Source organism: Taeniopygia guttata, chromosome 2, assembly GCF_048771995.1.
Source record: "Taeniopygia guttata chromosome 2, bTaeGut7.mat, whole genome shotgun sequence".
Lineage (NCBI taxonomy): Eukaryota > Metazoa > Chordata > Aves > Passeriformes > Estrildidae > Taeniopygia > Taeniopygia guttata.
In genome coordinates, this window is record NC_133026.1 from 85,872,919 (window position 1) to 85,894,871 (window position 21,953).

The 21,953-nt window shown below is 42.0% G+C and overlaps 1 long non-coding RNA gene across 1 annotated transcript; it reads right to left on the reverse strand.

The window, feature by feature from the left end:
* Window positions 1-667: 667 nt before the first annotated feature.
* On the reverse strand, window positions 668-19,597 carry LOC140682522 (uncharacterized). The gene is made up of 2 exons (XR_012054358.1): window positions 18,809-19,597; window positions 668-1,754 (listed from the first exon to the last, which is right to left on the reverse strand). It is a non-coding gene; the product is annotated as an uncharacterized lncRNA (long non-coding RNA).
* Between the last annotated feature and the right edge of the window lie 2,356 nt (window positions 19,598-21,953).

Consider the following 21,953-nt stretch of genomic DNA (forward strand, 5'->3'; position numbering starts at 1 on the left):
AGTGAGTCACTCACTGTGCAGGGTTGGTAGGAAGGGGGAGCAAACCACTCCATTCAGCAAGAGTAGTGTTAATTCCCAGAAGGGTCTTTGCAAAGATCAGAAGACACAGCAAGCCATCAATATCTACTCAAGACTCCTGCTGGGCCTGACGTCTCCTGTAGTTGCCCAGGATCATTCCTCAATTGGTCATCCACAGAGGATGGCTCCACAATCACATGGCACCCTGGGATGAACAATTCTGCAACTGTAAGGAAGACCCTTGAGACACAGACTACACTCCCCACATTCAAAGTAAAAAATCAGAATTGGATACAATTTTGAGGTTCATTCCCCCACTCCAGATTTGCAACTGTGCTTTTTTAGAAACAAAAATGCTTTTCATATGTGCTAGGTTTTATATATATATATATATTTATTTTTTTTTTTAGAAACCAAGGCAAATAAGAAAAGAAAAATATTCTTTCTAAAAGAAGAACAAAATTAGCAAGGCACACCTCAGGGAATCAGGCAGGCAATCCACAAAACAGTTTTCAAATGCTCCAGCTGATTGTTTCTCACACTCATGATGTATGTGCGCACGATACGCATAAATCCACTTGCCTCACATAGAGAGAACAAAAAGGGAGCGAGTTCATGGGCTGCTTTTCATTCCCTCACCATACACATGTTTCATTGCTGAGCATATGTATGCACAGCACATCCACAAAGAGCAGCAACAGTTACATATGGTGCCTACTGCTGCTAAGAGCCTGTCACAATGCACTTCCCAGTGTTTGAACCAGGGTAGGCTCATTTGAAAGGATTTTTCCAACCACTCAGACTTACATTTTGGAGGAGATGGATGGGAGAGGGTTATAGGACAGCTTTAATGTTATTTTTATGCACAATCATGAAGCTAAATTCCCTTCCTTTATCTCTCTCCCCTCTAGCTGACATCTCAGCATCTACTTGAGAGCACATTGACCAGGAGTCTGCATCTGCCAAATAACTCTCTTTCTTAAGCTGTATTCATTAGCTATCTCTTTTTGTTCTCCCCCTCTGCCCTTCAGGAATTAATTCAGTGTATTCCTTACAATATATTTCTCTCCACAAACTAAATTTCTTTAATCTAGAAGTAAGCCAATGTCCTGAATCAGGGACAAGAAATTTCTCCTTCTACTGTCCTACCAACATCCAGGCACAAGTAGACCAAAGGCATGGTGGTGTGTGTGAATGGAGATACAAGTACAATAATTAGTGGAGGGTCAGAATTTCAGGGTGCAATGGTTGTGCACACCCATTTCAAAGCTCTATTCCTTCTCCTTCCAACCTAGCTTGTCAGTCCATTTTGATACTGCCATTTACCACTGTCCAATTTTCTGTCTTTTGTTTTGTGGTGTTGGACGTGACCAGAGCTCATGACAAGGTGAATTTACCTATGATACACCAAGGTCCTATACATATCACTAAAGGGCTAACCCAACAGAGAGTGAGCTTATTGTTCCCCCAGCCCTTGTGTATCCCCACAGAAAGAGCACCAATGCACCACAGCAGGCGCCAGGATTGGCCCTGAAGTTCCTGTGCAATTCTCAATTCCAAATGGCACGCAGGCAAATTCCCACCAACTCTATTTGTGCATCAGAAATGTAATACAACATTGGAGGGATGGAATACCTCTTCTATGAAAAAAAGCTGAGAGGGTTGGGTTTGTCCAGTCTGGAGAAGAGGAGGCTCTGGGGAGACCATAGAGTAGCCTTCCAGAACAAAAAGGGGGCCTGCAAAAAAGATGGAAACAAGATAAGACAAAGGGTTTTAAACTAAAAGAGGGTTGATTTAGATTATGAAAATGAGGCTTGTGAGACATTAGTACAGGTGCCTCAGAGAGATGTCCCAACCCTGCAAACACTCAAGATAGGTTGGATGAGGCTCTGAGCAATCAGTTCTAGCTGAAGATTTCCCTGCTCATTGCAGGGAGGTTGTACTAAATGACTTTTAAAAGCCCCTTCTAATCCAAATGCTTCTATAAAAACAACAAATTTTTATTTAGTTGTAAACAGATGTAGATATTGCCTTTTATTAAAACAAATAAATGCAAATAATGACTCAGGACATATAGAAGGAATATAATATCACCACTGTTAAGTAGAAAATATCCTGTTAGTATAAACTTCATCTTGTTTCCCTATCACTATATAGCTTTGCAAGAGTTAAACCTGTCATCTTGAATTTTCACAGGCCAGATTTGATGATAATGTGAAATATTGCTGGAAGGTTTGGAGGTAAATGGGATAAGATATTTAGATTAGGCAGCATTTGCACTACTTCCTCTCTTTTCCTTGGCCATCTTCAGATGCATTAGCATGCTGTGAGGAACCACCATTTTCCCTTTCTCCTGGAACACCTAGTACCTCTTCCAAGGAAAGGAAAAAAAACTGGTTTCATGCTCTGCAAAGAGCTTATTAATTGGCCCATGCTTAGCAGCTTGTTCAGGACAAGCACCAGATGAAACAGAAACATTTTGATGCAGGGACAGGCATTCATTAGCTAAGAGGTCAAGAGCCTCTCCAAATCTCAACAGCCCAAATTCAGGCACAGCTTCAGAGGATGAGGTTGGTGTGGGTGGAACAGGAGAGCAAAAGCCACATGCAGAGAGGAAGTAGACCCATGGAGGGGTGCAAGTCAGTTCCCTCTCCTGTGTGTACACAGCAACAGGATCCCTTTATCTCTTTCAGCTTCGGATGAGCTTGAGCTCAGATTTCTGTTGCTGCAGGTCTTGTCCTTTTTTTCTGCTTCTGAATGCAATAAAGCACAATGTTCTACGACTCTGTAAGCATTTTAAATTACTTCACATATGGTTTTGAATGTTTGACAGATTTATATTAAATATAAATGGTTTTTATGAAATAACTGTGTGAAAGTGTTTCTTTGCAAATCACTGTGTCGGCTGTGAGCAGAACTAAAACCCAGGGCTTAAATATACCAATCATAGCTTCAATTTTGCGATAGGCTGTCTGAAAAGCCTCTGGGAAATAAAAAACCAACCCGCAAACATTTCAGCTTATGGTACACCAAGGGGTTAAGCTAAAGGACAAGAACAGAAATATAATTTTAATTGTGCATATTTTTCCTCGATACTCCAGTAGCTTCTGCCTCATAAATTCTCATGACAATTGCATAGTACTGAACTTATCTGCTGGGAATCCCAAAGGAAAGGCTTAACTCTTTTACTTTCTTGAAGCTTGCTAATTAATTCTATTTCTTTCAGTGAGAGGAGACAGCTTACCCAAATGACCAGTCCTGAAACAAACACTGACGTAGGTACTGTACTGTACTGTATGTGCTTTGTGCTTTCAATTTGCCTGCCTGTGTCACTGAGGAATAGGCAAACTCATTCAGGTAAAATTAGAATTGACACAAACCTTGCTATTTAAATAGGTTTTTGAAACATGGGGGCCTATTAACCATTGCTTTGTAGGATGAATCTGGGGGCTTGTGTTTAAGCTAATGTCCCACTGAAGTCGCTATGGGAAAGGTGGAATTAAGCCCTGGGTAGCTGGTTTTCCCCAGCAGTGGCTGCCTGCTAATTGCAACTGTTGAATGTATGCATATTCATTACACCATGGAGCTTAGGAAGCTGCAGCTAATGTACTGAATCAGACAGTAAATCAGACTGATTAAGATACACTTTGGTTTAAAAGACACACTAATCACACAGTCTTATCTTTGTAGCTGACTTTCAAATCATAACACAAGGGATGCTGTAGGGAAGACAGAGACCTGAACAGGTGTTTAACGTCAAGCTCCAGGAGCAGTGGGGCCCTGGGGGGATCCAGGTGCCTCCTGCAGGACTGACAACCAGCACAGCCACTGCAATGGGAGGACTGACAATGCTTCTTGCTGAACCCCAGTGATCTTAGATTTCCCACAGCTCCTCCTGGCTTCTACCACACTCAAACAGTGACACAGCTCCCCACATCCCATATGCAGAAATTCTTCGAAGACTCCAGAAGAATCCCCCAAGTGCAATCTTTGCAACCCAGGAGCTAACCCAGACCAGTGGTTGCCACTCCTGTTATTTTTTACATTACTCGCTGGGGCTCTGGATGTGGTAAATCCTTGCTTTGTGGTAAGCTGCAGGGGGTCAGCTGGAAAATGCTTAACCCAATTACAGAATAATTGTCTCAGAATATATACGAGTAGCTGAAACTACAAGCCATGCCTCATGCTTGGAAGCCCTGGGGACCTTATGGTATGAGATTTTGTGAGATGAGTGCAGGCACAGATGTGCTGGGGCCTATTTCTGCTCCTCTCATCCTTGTTCTGTGCTACAGAAGACAATATGCATGAAGGTGCCTGCTGTATGCACAATGGAGCTCCTTTTCACCTTAATACATATTTCTTTACTTGGCTCTCAAATACACTGGGAGTAAATGCACTCTCAAGAGGCGACTGTGGAGAATAATTGTGGATTCATTGTAGAGCACATCTGCAATAATATCTGCTTTCAGTGTTAGCCATTTCATGGCTCTCTGTCCTATAGGAAAGGAGTTCTTCCTTACACAAGTAGTTCTGCATCTGCCTGGAAGCCAAGCATGAGAGAAGAACAAGACCTCTATAAATGCGCTCAGTGAGTTGTTTATTTTGGGATAAAAAGCATGTTATGTTGATACCTTCAAGTCTTTAAATTGTGAGTCATGACTCACAATTTAAAGCCTGAAACATGTAGTGGTGTTTGTTTCCAGATTTAACTTTCTGAAGCCCCTTTTGCTTTTGCTCCAGACTCATTTAGCTTGACAGTTATGTGAATTCCAGCCACTGGATTGAAATTTCCACCCTGGTTCAAATGAGCAGTGCCTCCACTTCACACAACAACCATGTCTGAAAAGGTGCATGTGCACAAAAAAAGGCACTTTCTAGTTTCAAAGTCTGCCAAGTGTTTGCAAACACATCTCATTTTTCTCTGGTTCACTCTCAACCTTCTCTATACAGAAGTGAAAGTCGTGGGAGGAAACCTTCCTCCCCACTTCACCTCTCTAGCTATGCTCCTCTCAGCAGCAACACACGCAAAGGCACTGCAGTCTGTAAGGTGTGATTTGAAGGATGTGCTGGACTTACCTATTCTGCCACAAATTTTGTCAGATCTGACAGCTCTGTTACCTTCCTCTGGCTCCCCATAACACAGATATCCAACACAGGAGCATTTCTGCTGTGTTTGTGCAAAAGACACGCATGCTAGTGCAAATGGTGACAAAGGTAATTTCCAGGAGAGATCTCCAAAGTACCACCAAAGCCTCAACGAATGCTGTGAATTAAACCTTAGGTCAAAGGATTTTGCATCTGGGGTGAGGTTGTATCTCATCCTCAGCATTAAGTGTCTTCTTCATCCTAGTTATCTGACACCAAACTCAACCGTTAGCCATCCTTAGAGCCTGCAAGTATTCAGAGCTGTGCCTTAGCCCAGTGTTTAGCAAGTACTGATTCTTCTGGAATACACTATCTTCCATCTCCAAATAGCCACCATGCTCACTGCCTCTGCATTACTCACCTTCACTTGAATTACCCAAAGAGGAAGGCTGGGAAGACAGCAGAGAAGAAAGAAACAGATACAATACATTAATCACCCTAATAATAAGGAAAGAAGTGGTGAACTAGGGAGTAGAAGTGAGGAAATATTTCAGCTGAGGTTTGAATGCACATGACACAAGTTGGCATAGAGTTGAGAGAAGGCAGATCTCCCACCAGCCAAATGTAGCTGTATGGAAGGTGAGAGGCAGAGCAAGACAGGGAAGTTAGCCTGGAGCAATCCACAGAGAGTTTTGAAAAGGAGAGTTACTTATAAGCAAAACACTGCACTGAGAGGGCAGTGCTGTTGTGGTCAATCCCAAATTAGCATAGAACTCAGGGTGAAGAAGTGTGATCATGCCTTGAATAATACTGGCAAAAATGGCAAAGAAATGGAAAACAGCACATTTGGTATATTTTTCAGTAGCTGCAGAGTAGGCAGCAGGAACAGTCAGAGAGGAATGACTATTGGAAACAATTCCTGTGAGATGGGGTGGCAGAGCTGTACCCAGGACAGGAAGGAAATTTGTAAATCTGATTTTCTGTGACCTTGCCTGTGCCACTAAGCAAGGAAAAATCCATGACAGGGTGGGGATAAAAATGGTGTGTAAATCCAAAGGATGACTGACTGTTTCAGCTACCTCTTGATCACTGTGTGCTACAGAAACTCCCTGTTCTAACTCAAGGTACTGACCCAGTTGATCAAGCTGCCATCTCTACCACCTACCTACCACCAGAGAGGATCACCCACTTTTTCAACCACAAGATATTTTCCTGCGCCAACAGTTTCAGCAACTGTTTTTACTTTAAAAGGCACCTTGAGGCTAATGTCCTGAACAACCCCTCTTCCACAGGGCTCACACCTTGAATGGCAGTCAGAGCAGCAGGGACAAAAAGCACTGCAAGAGGAGCATTCAAGAGAGGTAAAACAGATAAAGAACATCTTTTGTGCTTTCAAAGCCTCTCCTATCAAGTTCTGCAGATTTCTAACAGTCACTGCCAGAAAAATTCACATGGCAGAGAATCTCTCCTCATCTCTTGCTTGGCAGCAGGCTCTGCCTCCAAAGAAGATTCTTGCACTTGCTTGTCTGTCTCCACTTTACAATCTGATTTTGCTGCACAATGGATCACATTTAGGATACTATTATATTAAACCGTGTAACTTCACTGCCTTGTGCAAAGCCGGTTGGGTATCTGTAGGAAGAAAATATATATCTCTTTAAGGCACCTAAAGAAAATGGTATCAAATTGGCAAATGACACTTCCTTTCAAAGATGAAAACAAACAAGCGCTTCAGAGGAAATGACTTGCAATATATAATTTTCAAAAGTAGATTTTATAGGCTGATATAGCTAGACTTTGTTCATAAGAAGATATCATCTTGAGCCTGGGGCAAGGGAAAAGGAAGCAGCAGCATGCTGCATAGGCAGACCTTTTGCCAACAGCAGAGATTAACTAGCATGCAGATATACTTTATAAGGGTCCAAATGGATGTTGAGCCACGAAGAGAGACTGCAGTTAAGTGGAAATAAGCTTTGCTGAATACATGAAATGCCAAAGGATCTGCAGAGGAATTCTTAGCAGAAAGAGCCATTAATCACTGTAGCCAGCTGCATCCCATATACAGTGCTCACCTTGTGAACCTGAAAAATATTACTGTAATAAGAAAAAAGATGTCCTTCAAAAGCTTCTTCAGGTGCCCTGTGCAGAGACTGCAGTAACTCTTTGGGACAGATTATTTTCTGGCTGTATTTCTTAGTAGGCGGATTCCTCTGCTCTATTTCCAACAGCAGCTGACATAACTAACATCACTTTCATCTGTCGCAGTCACCTTCCCCTATCTTTTCCTTACAAAAAGAGCTCAGACAAGTGTGGGAATGGCAAGAGGGGGAGCTGAGGAGGGGAAGAAATGAATTGGCTCATCCAATTGTAAACTTTACCACCTCCTGCCTGCCGCAGGTAAAGCTAAAATTCCCAGAGACCTTTCAGGAAGGACAAATACCATGCCTTCTTTTTTCTCTAATTCTTGTGATGTGGCTGTGATCCTAATCAAGCAATGAAAAATAAAACCCCATGCGTGGAAACAAAATCACCTCTGGCTTCAATCTGGCTTACATTTCCATCCCCTGGAGTTGAGTCAGCATCAGGCATTCCCGTTGCTTAAAGAAAAAAAAAGGTGATCTGCAAATATTACTCACAGGCAGCAGCAGGCAGGGACAAGTGAGTCAATTCCCAGTTGGCCCCAAGATTTCCCATTATCCTCTCTGCATCAGCACATTTTAAAGTAGGTCCAATATGACCTTGTAAATTCCCCCCTACGTCACCACAGGGGCCTTGAGGATATCCTCCTTCTTTACAATTCAGCTTTCATCTCTCTCCCTTTCTCATGCATATTGCATTTTATAAGTCATTTATCCTAAAAAAGGTACAAAAAGTTGCCTGTGTATGTCAAATTGTCTACAGAGAAGGGACTTTTCTAAGCAAGGGCTCTACAGCTGGGACTATTCACATTAAATTGGAAGCTAACTCCTGAGGATACAAAGGCTGCTGCCTGGAACACCCACTTAATTTTCTAAAAATAAATTTCTGTTATTCATAGAATACTAGGTTGAAAGGGGACCTCAAGGATTATCTGGTCCAGCCTTTCTTGGTAAAATGATGGTAGCAGCACAATCTAGATTAGATAGCTCAGCATCGTGTCCAGCCAAACCTTAAAAGTGTTCAATGCTCAGGAATCTACCACTTCCCTGGGGAGGTTATTGTTGGCTGATTATTTTCCTTGTGAAAAATATTCCTCTTGTGTTCAATCAGAACATCCCCAGAAGTTACTTATATATATTACCCCTCATCTTTTCTGTGTGGCTCCTTGTAAAAAGAGATTATCCATCCTCTTTGTAGCCTTTATATGCTGAAATGTGGTGACAAGGTGTCCCTAAGCCTTGTTTCCTCAACACTGAACAAACCCAGTTCTCTGATCAGCCTTTTCTCATATGTCAGGCTCTTCTCTATCTGGCTCATATTTGTGACTTTTCCTCTTACACCCTGTCTAGGGAATCCAATTGCTCGATCACCACTCTAAAGTGCCTGTACACAAACACACACAGCATGAGGAATAAACAGAAATAGAAATCTGTGTGTAGTGGCAGGGCCATAATCTTATTGCAATTACAGAGACACAGTGAGACAGCTCACATAACTGGAATGCTATCATGGGTGGCTATGTATTTTTTAGAAAGGACAGGTCAGTGAGGGGCAGTGTTAGAGTTGCTTTTTTATGTGAGAGAGCAGAGGAAAGTATTGAGCTCTACCCAGGGCCAGACAAATGAGCTGAGGGTTTACAGGTAAGAATTAAGAGACAGGTGAATATGGGTGGTGCTGCTGTGGGTGTCTACTACAGGTCGCTTGATCAGGAGAAAGAAGCTGATAAGGCTTTCTATGGACAGGGTCACAGGCCCTGGTCAGGGTCACAGGCCCTGGTTCTCCTGGGGGTCTTCAATCACACTGATATTTGTTTGAGAGACGAAATGGCCTGGCACAGACAGTCCAGGAAATCCGTAGATCATTGATGAACACATTGTGATGCAAGTGGTGGAGAAGCCAACAAAGAAGGGTGTGTTATTGGACCTTGTACTAAAAAACAGGAGGAAGTGGTTGAAGATGTGAAGGTTGGAGACAGCCTTGGCTGTAGTGACCATGAGATGGTGGAAATCAGGATCCTGCATGGAGGAAGCCCAGAAGTAAGCAGGACTAGAACCCTCAAATTCCAGAAAGCAAACTTTGGCCTCTTGAAAGACCTACTTATAAGAATCCCATGGCTCCAGAAGAGAAGAGGGTCCAAGAGAGATGGTCAATATTCAAGCATCACTTCCATCAGGCTCAAGATCAGTGTATCCCTATGTGCAAGAAATCAAGTAAAGAGGGCAGGACACTTGCATGGATAAGCAGGGAACATCTAGTAAATCTCAAATGGAAGAACGAAATTTATGAAATGTGGAAAAAAGGAAAAGCCAAATGGGAGGGCTAGCGGAACATCAGCATATGAGAGGATAAGATGTGGAAGGCCAAAGCCCGCTTGGAACTGAACCTGGCAAGGAATATCAAGGACAATGAAAAGAACTTCTATAAGTGCATGAACAGTAAAAGGAAGATTGGGAAAATATGAGGCCACTGCTGAATTAGATGTGTGTCCTGGGGATGGAAGACACAGATAAGGCAGAATTACTGAATGCCTTGTTTTCATCAGTTTTATTGCTGGTGTAAGCCCTCAAGAATCACAGACCTATGGAGGAAAAGAAACTGGAGAAAGGAAGACATCTCCTTGGTTGTAGAGGGTTGTAGAGATTCACTAGACAGAGTTAACAATCATAAATCCATGGGACCTGATAAGATACACCCATGGGTGCTGAGGGAGATTTTGCTAAACCATGTCCATCATCTTTGAAAAACAGGAACACAAGAGAAATACCTGATGACTTGAGGAATGACAGTGTTACTCATACCTTCAAAAATATGGATGACCCGGGAAACTATTGGCCAGTCAGACTCACCTCCACCCTTGGAAAGGTGATGGAACAGATTACTCTGGAGGTTGTCACCAAGCATGTAAAAGAAAGTTATCAGGAGTAGTCAGCATGGATTCACCATGGGGAAATCATACTTGACTAATTTGATAGTCCTCTATGATGGCATGGTAGGAAGGGTTAATGAGAAGAGAGCATTGGATATTATCTACCTCAACTTCAGCAAAGCTTTTGACATTGTCTCCTATGACATCCCCTTAGGTAAGCTCAGGAAACATCTGTTAGATGAACAGACAATGAGGTGGATCAAGAATGGCTGAACAGCAGAGCTCAGAGGGTTGTGATCAGCAAAGCAGAATCCAGGATGAGAAATAATGGCCATAAATTTAAACTTTACATTGAGGGCTGCAGAGCACTGAAACAGGCTGCCCAGGGAGGTTGTGGAATCTCCCTTTCTGGAGCCATTCAAAATTCACCTGGACACATTCCTGTGTAACCTGTTCTATCTGACCCTGCTCTGGCAGGGGGTTGGACTGGATGATCTTAAGAGGCTCCTTCCAACCATAACAATTCTGTGATTTTGTGATTTATTTCATAACTTTCCCAGGGGCTCAGATAAGACTGATGGACCTATAAATGCCTGGATCCTTCTTTACAACTATCTGGTAGATGGAGGCAATGTCAGCCTTCTTCCCATCTTCTGGGACAACCCCAGTCTCCATATTTCTCAAGGAGTATGCAGAATGACATTGCAATGATGTCAACCAGCCCTCTGGCTGGATAACACCCTTGGATGGATAACATCGGTGCCCAGCAAGTTCTTGTTCACACACCAAATCTTCTTTAGTTGATGGTACATCTGTTTTTGCATCAGCCTGGATTTTTGTTATCAAAACAATAATGCTGGTAAAGCCAGAGCTGGTGAATGTGCTGAGAACGTTTTCAACATTTTTTAGAACGAATTCACCTCTCTTGTTTGATAGCAGGCCAATAATTTCCTTCTGCTTCTCTTGTTTTCGTGATTTAAGAATTCATTCTTGTAGGCTCTAACACCTCTGACCGATTTCAAGTGAAGAGGAACTTTGGCTTTTCTAATTGCATCTCTGCATGTCTTGGCAATGCCCTTATAATTCTCAACCACAACTACTTCACGACTGACTTTCATGTGCAGTGTGCCTGATACACTGGTTTAGACAGACCACACAGGACAGGGCTCACCTGGTTGCACTATTGCCTTGGGATAATCTCATTTACTGAAATGTCTCTTGTGAAATGCCTGGGACATTGGAAAAGTAGAAAATCTGGAATACCTCATCCAGCTCACATTCAGACTAGCAAAAGTGGGTCGGGGTCACCAATACTCTGGTGCATTCCACAAACTCACAGTCCTTGCAGGAAGAGGTGGAGACTGCTGATAGTTTTTATTCTTGCCCTCAGAGGTTCTCTGAGGTTGTCTTCTTATTTAAAACACAGTTCCTCAGCTATTGTAAATTGCTTGAGATCCTCTGGCTTTCGCAGAACAGCCCCAGTTTATAGCAAGTGAAAACTGAGATGAGTTTTGATGCTTTTCACAAAAGAAAAAGAAAATCGAGACCAAGTGGCAGACACTTGGCTTACCAAGTGGCAGATACTTCAAAGTGATAATGCTTAGGATGTCTTTCTGTAAATGTATTTATTCATTTATTTTTATGGCTTGTGTAATAGCTCTCAAGTTTTGTATGTAGCATTGTCCTCTGTCTAATGGAGTCCTTGAAATGTCTTGTAGAGAGATTTTGCTCTAAATGTGCGCTACAGTTGTACAAGCTCTATAACACAAGACACCAGACCCTATCTTACTCACACAGGTATTGGTGAAATTGCTCATACTTTCAGAAATGGAATCATATAGTGAATGTAAACATCTGGGTCTTGTTTCCCTTATTGGCAGGTACACTGTCAGTTCATTAATCAGTTGCTAATTTCCCTTCTTCCTATATAGAGTGCCAACCCTTAAGGGCATATGCTTTATCATGTTGAGAGTTTGTTGACCCTCCTACACCTCTTTATAACAAGCAGCAACACACCAGAAAGATTACCCTGTGTCCACTGGGTTTATGGTGATGAGTTTGGCAGTAACACCCAAAGGAAAGTAATGAATGTTTTATACAGAAGGATTATTTCACACCTACCAGTGATGGATTTGCATCCCCTAATTGCTGTATGATTCCCTCAGACGAATCCTCCCCAATGACTTAATAACCAAGGTGATTGCCTCAAGCAATTAAAAACTCCAGGATTTATTCCAAACTCATTTTGTTGCCAAGTTAACAGTACAGTAACAAAGGTAATTTAGAAACATTGAGTGTTCTTCACTTACCATTTTCCTGTCTGATTTCACGTCACTCTGAGTACACCACGTCCAGAAATAGGAGCTGAGGTAACAAGCTGAAGGAAAATGTGAAGAGCTCTTCCCTAATGAAGCTACTGAGGGGCAGATGCAAGTGGGACATAGCTGTACGTTTCTCTTTGGCACAACTGCTGCCTTCCATCCTTCACACCTTTCTGCTGTTTAGGGGTGTAATTTTCTGACTTCACATGGCAAGACTGGAGCTAACAGACAGTCTGACCCAGTCTCTGACATTCAATTCTAGTCTCTTTCTTTCACACTTAGACATACACACACTTTTTAGGGAAGAAACCCCATGAGTATCTAATGTGCTTCATAGGTCTAAAGAAGAAAAATCTTCCCTTCAGGTTGGAAAAATTCCTGTTACCCAAATCTGCTGATCAATGCACAGGACCGTGGCTTCTGAGATGTTTTCCTACAGCCTTTGAAATAAAGATGACTTGCAAATAAAAAAACGTACTTTGGCACAGAAAAATTCAAAAGGAACTTTTGAAATGGGGTGTAGAAAGAGTGTTTTTGTTGAAATTTGCAATTTTTGAGGGGAGGTTAATCAAAAACTGGAGAAAGTTTTAGTCTTGAGAAATTTTCATCCTGTCTTAAAATAAAACATATCTAGGAAAAGTTTAAAAACCAATTCAAGTAGGCCTACAGTTAGATACTTGGAAAAAGTCATTTCAGTCAGGCAAGTTAACATGGAGACCTGCAAGCTGATTATGAAGGTAAGAATTAGAAGTGTTCAGACCTAGAATTTTCAATTAAATTTCCACATCACATAAACCAAAGGAGGACATTAATTCTTTATATAAACATACCACTTTCAACCAGGTGTGGAAGAGACTGAAAAATTCTCAAACTTTTATAAGCATGTTATAAAAAATATCATGCTTAATAAGGAAAGGGGATAGACTCTTTTGCAACTCAAAACTGTCTAAGCTTTGTTAAGAAAAAAGTGTATGTTCTGAAATACACAGCTTTGTCAAATCAGAGGAAAAAATTTATCTGAAATATCTGCCACATCTTTAAGTTAAGTACATTTTTTAACACTACATGGCCTCCAGCCCTCACTCTTTTTCATCTATCTCACCTCCACCAGGTTTCTAAAGGTGGTAAACATTTAGTTTGCCTGATTTCAGCTCAGTGTTGTGGCAAAGTATTTCCAGATAAAAATAATGACATCACTAGGTAGCTCTGCTCACATTTGTAAAGCACCTTGGTATTTCTTTTAGGGCAATAGTAACACAAAGTGAACCTGGGACACAGATAAATGTAGACACAATTTCACTTGCTTGTCTGTATTTATCCCACACTCTCAGTTTCATTTACTTTTAAAGCCACTCCATGGCTTTGTTCTTTAAGTTGTTCGAATCAGAGCAAACACACAGATACATTTTCCATCAGTGATTTGGACCATGCTATAGGAAGATTGTGAATAGGGTATTAATTGCCACCCCCAGTCCCCTTCCAGCCATTTAAAAAAACACAAGCTGTCTATTGCCCTGCTATAATGGAGACGAACCTTTACCAAATGTTTCATGCACCAATCTAACACACCACAGTGTAATAGTCTTTGACATCTTCTTGCTTTGTGGCTTTATGAGGGCTAGATTTACACTAATTTGCAATTAAAGGAAGGATGACTTTCTGCCAAATATACACTTTTGGACCCCAGTCATGTCAGTACTACAGCTGTTCAAATAAAGTTAAATATCCCTAATAATTGAAAAAGTGTTTTTAGAAATATTCTAATGGTGAAACGTCTTCACTGTAGGCTTGGGATTACTTGGACTATAAATGAGTTAATTAGTAAAAAAAAAAATCCTCCTAACAGAGAGTGGAGCTGTGCAGTTGATCACATAGACCATACACGTGGATCAAAACATGAAGAGTATCAACACCAATAGGTTGAGTACTTCAAGGCAGAAGCCAGTGCTAGTGGGATACCTGGATTCCCATGAACTCAGCCAGCCCTCCACTTATCCAGAAAACAGGGAAAATAGCCTGGTGAAGGGGTATCTACAACAGAGGAATGATTTGTGTTTCCTGAATGGATAAACAAACTGTGTCCAAAGCAAATGTAAATGCGTGTTGTATACTGTGGGGGGATGGGGTGGGTGAAGAGGGGAAGCCAAATTCTGCCAGTCTGCTGCTCCCCCTGTTTGTAGTAGTGTTCAGTGACAGTCAGGTGCTTTATCATTTGTAATGTGTTTCTCACAGAAAGAAGTCCTGGAGCATTTCTGATACAGACAGCATCTTCTGGGTAGAGAAATCAGGGTCATGATCTGTAACAGGGGCTTGCTCTGGGGAGAGAGACAGAATTTGCTGTTCCTTCTCAGACTTTCCAAAAGTAAGTCAATGTTCCATAGAACTGTAAAATGTTTTGGGTTGGAAGGCACCTTGGAGATCATCTAGTTCCAAAATCCCCACTATGGGCAGGGACAACTTTCACTAGACCAGGTTACTCAAAGCCCCATACAACCCGACCTTGAATACTTCCAGGGATGGGACATCCATAACTTCTCTGGGCACTCTCTTGCAGTATTTTACCACCCTCACAGCAAGGAGTCTCTTCCTAATATCAAACCTACCCTCTTTCAATTTACAGACATTCCTCCCTGTCCTATCACTACATGCCCTTGTGAAAAGTCCCTCTCCAGCTTTCTTGCAGGCCCCCTTTAGGTTCTGAAAGGTGACTCTAAAGTCTCTCAGAGGCAGTCTGCTCTTCTCCAAGCTGAGCAAGCCAAACTCTCTCAATCTGGCTTCAAAAAAGAGATTCTCCATCCCTCTGATTGTCTTTGTGGCCTCATTTGGACTTGTTCTAACAGGTCCATGTCCTTCTTATTCTGGTGGCCCCAGAGCTGGACTCAGCACTCCAGGTGGGTGTCACCAGAGCAGAGCAGAGGGGCAGAGCCCCCTCCGTCGCCCTGCTGGCCACACTGCTTTGGATGCAGCCCAGGACACAGCTGGCCTTCTGGGCTGCAAATGCACATTGCCTGATGCTCTACAGAGCGCATCCACCAACATCCCCAAATCTTTCTCCTCAGAGCTGTTTTCAGTCCGTTCTCTGCCCAGCCTGTATTTTCACCTGGGATTGCCCTAACCCAGGTACAGGACCTTTACAGAGTCCAGCCAAGGCACTCATTTTTCACAAAGTCTCCTACTTTGTAGTACAGCTTAATTTGTAGTACAGTTTTTGCCTTAAATATCTAAAAGATAACTTTTTAGAGTATAGATATTCAATATTTTTCTGCAGGTACAAAATGATTTTTTTCTGTGCAAAAAAAAAATCATTAAACATGTTTTAATATCAGGCTGTATATATTGACTCTTTCAGACCAAAAACTCAAGTGTTCAGAAATTTTTATCCACATATAAACATGGAGTAGTATGAGGCCACCCACCTATAAACTCACAACTGAGAACATGGATGGGGGGCAGTTTCCCTCAGTGGCCCAAGAACAGAAATGAGACAGAGTTATTCAGCACCTTGGAGTAATAAATGGCCTTGTGCCAGCGTCCCATATGGACATCAAAAAAACACCAGCCAGAATTTAACTTATGATGCCTTAGATGCAGAAAGCCATTGCACAAGCATGATGGGAGGAGAAAAAAAAATGTAAGGGGAAAAAAAATCCTGCAGCAGTCCTCACAATGCTTCTTTCCTGATGGTTGAGTTTGTCCCACAGCTGTTCCTTATGGGTGTTCATCTTTCTGCCAAATGTTACTGAAAAACCTAAAGACTGCAGGTCATGAATAACTAATCTTTCGGCAAGAAAGGCATGAAAACATGCTGGCAGCAGAGGGAGGTAGGAAAGGACTAAAAGAAAAAGGCAGTTTACAGGCTTTCCAATCCATCTCTCATATATCATCAATCATCTGCTGAGAAGGCATTTGAGAGGGAGAATCTTATGTGCCCTGTGCCCTCTAATCCACTACTCAGCTCCACTATTGACATGAGCTGTTACCAATGTAAGTATGCACAATAGTTCATTTAAGAAGAAATCAACCTGAATGGCTTTCTCCTGGCTCCAAGCCCAGGTGCACTGGAATGGCTGCAAGGCACCTTCCATGAGCTAGAAAGATGCAAATGGCAAATAATCCTGGCTTCAGGAAAATGCTATGGAGACCCACACAGTGAGCACTGTGTGATGGTTCTGCACAGCGCAGTGCCAAGGCCCTGGGTGTGAGCACCATCCCTTCCTACCACAGCATGAGCAGCACACAGCAGCAGCAGCGGGGCACAGCTGAGATATTTGCTCCATCACTTAAGCATGTCTGGAGTAAACCCTTACTCCACCCTTATAGAAAAGAATATAATGCATCATACTCATTCCCAGCTCAACTGTACTGACACGCATCAAGCTACACCAGGGTAAGCTACTCTGTGCGTTCATTTCTGGCACTAAAGATACCTTCCGTGGTACCATGTACATAAACGAAAAGGGATGTAATTGAACACAAAGGAAATGCCATTTCCAGTGCCAGTTAATTTGTCTTGAAGGTGAATCTTGGCACAGCTGTCCCTATCCTCTGAGAAGGTAAGAAACAGCTCTAACAACACGTCCAAGGAGGAGTTCACAATGATACATACTGTATCTCAAACAACTTGACATTTTCTCTAGTGCCCCAAATATGTCTATAGTGTAAGAATAAGCTATCTGTAAGCTTAAACATATCCCATAGCTAAACACAGAAGACTAGAAGAGTAAATTCACAGAAAAAGGTAGCTTTCCAAAGTAGAGACTGAAGGTCTAGAAAATAAAGATTCTGCTTCAACTTCTGCAATTCAATTAGATTCCTATAGAACATACAACTCAAATGGGAACATTTAAGCAGATTAATTTAACATTTCTAAGCAAAGTGTGTTACAAGGCACAATCTAGCAAAGTTGCCAGTTTGTCCTGTTGATGGATTTCAATTCTGTACTGCAGAGGTGTGATAAGAAGATAGATAATGATTTTTGAGACCAGAACAAAGGCCTCCACCAGCACTCATCAAGGAAACTCCCTGACAAGGCACATGAGGCAGGCTTTGATATGTTTTATGCTGTGAAATACACCCAAAAGGTTACTTCTACTCAAGCTGTAATGCGCACAGAGAGGAACATCATGGGCAAAGGTCATTTACAGTGCAACACAACCTCAGGTATATTTGCTCTACTCACAGAAACAGGTTCAAAAGTATTCAAAGTTCAGGACCAAGTTAAGAGGTTTGATTGCTCACTGAAATGCTAAAACTTGGAAAGAGAATTTTAGCTGCAATGAAACTACACACTGCTCCCCTCCTGCTTTTCTGACCCTCACTTCCACCAACTTCCATAGCTTATAAAAAATCTGATAACAACAAATAATTTTGTCAGTAGTAATTAACCTTTGCAGAACAGAGAAACCAGACTCTGAAATAATAATTACCCTTTCTAGCATTTTTTGCCTATACATCCTGTGTTTAGTATGTAAGTACAGATTTTTCCCTTCCTTATTGTTTTAATGTTTTATCTTTGTTATGCTACAAATGTAATATTTGTACATATACAAATATAATGTTGATTATATAATATGTGAAGAGTCTTCATCACAGAACTTTTTGTTGTCATTCAATTCAAATGAGACACTTAACTATCCCTATGCAGTAAAATGGTTCCTGCTACCATTCATTCAGTACCACAACACAAAACCTGGAACAGTAAGAGTAGATCGTGGCTTTATATTTTGATTCTGTCTGTAAAAGATTAATGAATGCCGTGATCTAGCAACACTTGAATGGGCCTAACACACAGAGGCTATTTGTCAAACTTCTTAAAATCACAAGGGCTACAGTGAGAAAAACACTTAGAGAGGTGTCAGAGGTATTTGTTGTAAGGGCCCAAGGAGTATTTCTCTCTTCCTGAAAATCTGTCTTTAAGTTCCAGAAGAATCACTAACCATATTTTGGGCATTGCAATTTTCTGTAAGAATAGAAGTTTTTGAAACGGATTATATCAGAGAATACAGATTTCGTGCCCCTTAGTGTGAGTTCTTCAGATTTTCCAGCTCAAACAGTCTTATCCATATTTACAAGTGAGAAGTGGGGCAAGACTCTTCAGGAGCAGATCAGCAGCGAGTCCTGCAGCACCACGCTGAGGTTCAGCCAGTCCCCTTCTCCCTTAGATGGTGCACAAATGCAACAGAAGAAACTGCTCAAGCCTCAAAGGGAGGAATCCAATTGTTGCTGGGGACCACTGAGGCCAAAAACGACCTCAGTGAAAATCTCAGCAGGGAACATCTCGAATGTAGACAGGTGTTTTACCATGCTAACATGGTTTCCTAGAGGAGGGAAAGGCCCCAGCACCCTCACTCCCTCCCTAACACCCTGCCCTCATCCGTACCTGCATCCGCATCCGTACCCAGCAGGGCTGCATCCACCCCAGTGCAATGGCCCATCTGCTCAACATGACTTCAATGATCTGTCCATGTTTTAAGAGTAAAAGCAGCTGCAGTAGGTGAGATCAAATGTCCATTTAGCCTAGTACTTTATATCCAGCGAGTTTTCAAAAGATTCCACCTAGAGAAGAGTTTAGGAACTGGCCTCTAAACTTTCCCCAAGCACTATACATTCTTCAGGAATTTGCTGATCCAGGCATATTTCTAGATTTTTATATGTTCATTGCATCTTGCCAATATCTCTGTGTCTTTTTGGCAGTCCTTCCTCTTCTCTGCCCCTTTCCTGAGGCAGGTTAGCACAGCTGTGCTGACTCACTTCAGTCATTCTCCAGAGGCTGAAATGAGAAAGTAGAATAAATGTCTTGCTTACCCAATACTGCTCTGGGTTTGCTGATACTCATAAAAAACACATGTTCCAAGGTCTCTAAAATGGGGGAGGGGAGAACCTCCTCTGCTCTAAAAGAACTCAAGTGAAGAATAAGGAGTTCCTAAGTGAAAAGGTTTATCCAGAAAGGTGGATGTGCTGCTGGGTAAGATCAAGACAACAATCTCCAGGTGGAGGTTGTAGGAAGGGAACCAACTGCTGATGCAAATGGGAGTGACCGCTATCTATCAGATGGAAGCAATTCTGGGAAGAAATGGTTTGAAATTCAGCTCTTGCTTGCTTGCCACAAGAAGTACTGAAAAACCATGTTGCGATGAGCCTGAGGAGAGGACATGGTACATGAGGTACAATATTTCAATTTGGAAATAAACTTTTTCAGGGTCTTAACGAGCAGACTGGAGAAGGTGAACAGGGGACTGTTATTCAATTTCATAATGTATCACCATGGAAAGAAGGAGTAGGAGGGAACTGGGGAAATTATCAGGTGGCAGTTTTAAAAAGAGACACAAGGAATTTCTCTTTCACACATGTATACATAAGTGGTAAAATCACTGATCTGAGACACTGCTGACACCAAAAATAAAACTAGGTTAAAAATAAAATGGTTAGACAAATAACAAAATAGGTCCAACATGGGCTCTTAAATATGTGATGAAAATACATTAAGTCTATGAACCACAGACTGCTAGCAGGAAGGACAAGATCAAGGAAAAATCACCCTGTGCTCCCTCATTTCTCATGTTTTCCTTAAATCTCTGCCACTAGTCATTATAGAGAGAAAACACTGAGCGAGATGAACTTTTAGACTGACCCTGAATTGCCATTCTTATTCCCAAAATTCAATAGAGTTTTTCAGCAACTACTTGTAAAAACATTTGCTTCTGCTGTCACTGTTCTAATGGAGTATGCCAAGATGTATGGAAATTAATTATCCTTTTTTATTTCTGGAATGTAGGCTGTGGGGATCTGACATTTAATGCATCAAATGCTCTTCGTACATTCTATATCTGGTAAGTGCACTTCTCACAACTTCCTCAACAAGTTATGGTTCACAGTCCTGATATGATTATAACATTAATTCCTACTGTCAGAGTGTGTTTACTGCACCAGCTTCCTGGAGATGGCTCAGAGCCCCTGAGTGCAGAGAACTTCTGTTTCCTCTAATCAGTGACAAACCACAGTCTAAACTCGGAGGAGAAAGTCCTACTTTTTCACTATCTCACACATCAAGAGAAAAAATAACACATTTGTCTGAACCGACTGCATATAAGAAATCCTCCATCAGGATTTAATAATGGAAGATGATATCATCTTTATCTTGCTGCTGTGCTCTGGTCCCAAATCATTGGACAAATGTTATCTGGCAGTCTAACAGGCTAAGGGAAAGCTGCACTTTTCTCCAGGCTGAGCTCTTTGAAAAACAAAGTACATTAGTTCTCCTTAGGGCACATTTTTTTATCTGTCCTCATTCCCTGCCACTTCGGAACGTCTCAACCACTTCCCACTGTAACCCCCAGGCTTTGCATCACATGTCCCTTTCTGCCCCCAGCTGTTCTCTTACACCTGCTCATGAACATGGCAGTACCTCTTCCCCCACCACCCTGCTGCTGGCTGCATCCTCTTTCCCTCTGCCTCATTCCAGTGTGATTGAGGCACCTCTTCCACACAAGGCCAGCAGGAGAACTGGGACAGAGGAGAGGTCAGGATGCTCAGGCCAGGAGGCCCAGAACATCCTCCAGCACTAGCCACTGCCTCGTAAACTCCAAGTTCCAAAGAAAACCAGGCACACCACAAGACATCTGCCCCTCTGTTTCAGTCAGCTGTGGAAAAATGCCTGCTTGTAAGCTCATGTGCCCTCAGTGTGTCCCTGAGCCTAGGCTGGACACTTGAATTCACTCATGTATCAGAGGTTTTCTAGTCTCTCTCCTTCCTTTCTATTCCATGAGTTTTGCATACATTTTCCTGCCTGGTCTCCCACTTTCCCTTAGCAAAATTATTTTCTTGTACCCACTGAGCTGGCATGTTATATTATATATTGTTAAACAGATGTTAGATAAGATAGAAGTAACAGTCTGAGAGTGTTTAGTAGGGTAGCTTCCCACCTTCTGCCTTGTTTTTTAACCTCTGGAAAATACTCAAGAGGCTCGAAGCAGTGTGTGTACTGAGGTTTAGTCTCTTTCCTTTATTCCCACTTAGTGTCTTATCACCTCTGAACATTCTAGTTCTGGCCCTATGCAGCCAGTTTGTCCCTGGAAATCCTGGAGTTACCCAGGTACATCATTTAAAGGATATCACCACTACCATGTTTTACCACTTAACTCTAGTGAGCCCTCACTGGAGTGTTCCTAGAAGCAAGGTGCAATGAAAATAAGTTCAATGGAAATAATTCAGTGTTCTGTGGGGGCCTTCATGAAAGATGAGACCTAAACTGTCTTTTCTTCCAGGCCTGTGTTGAGCTAACACCACCTGCTCCATCTATTTTCAAAAGCTGGACCATTTTGCTGATGAAATAGCTACAGACATTTTGTACCCATTTCATATTTATCAGCAGGTTGCTAACAATGAGGAAATGAGCAGAACAGCAATTTGTAGCTGTGCTGTAATACAGCAGCCCTCCTCCTTTTGATTTATGATCTTTTTTTCTGTATGGATCTGTCTTAATGACACTCATTTATTGACAAAATTCTGCCTTTTATAGACTTGGA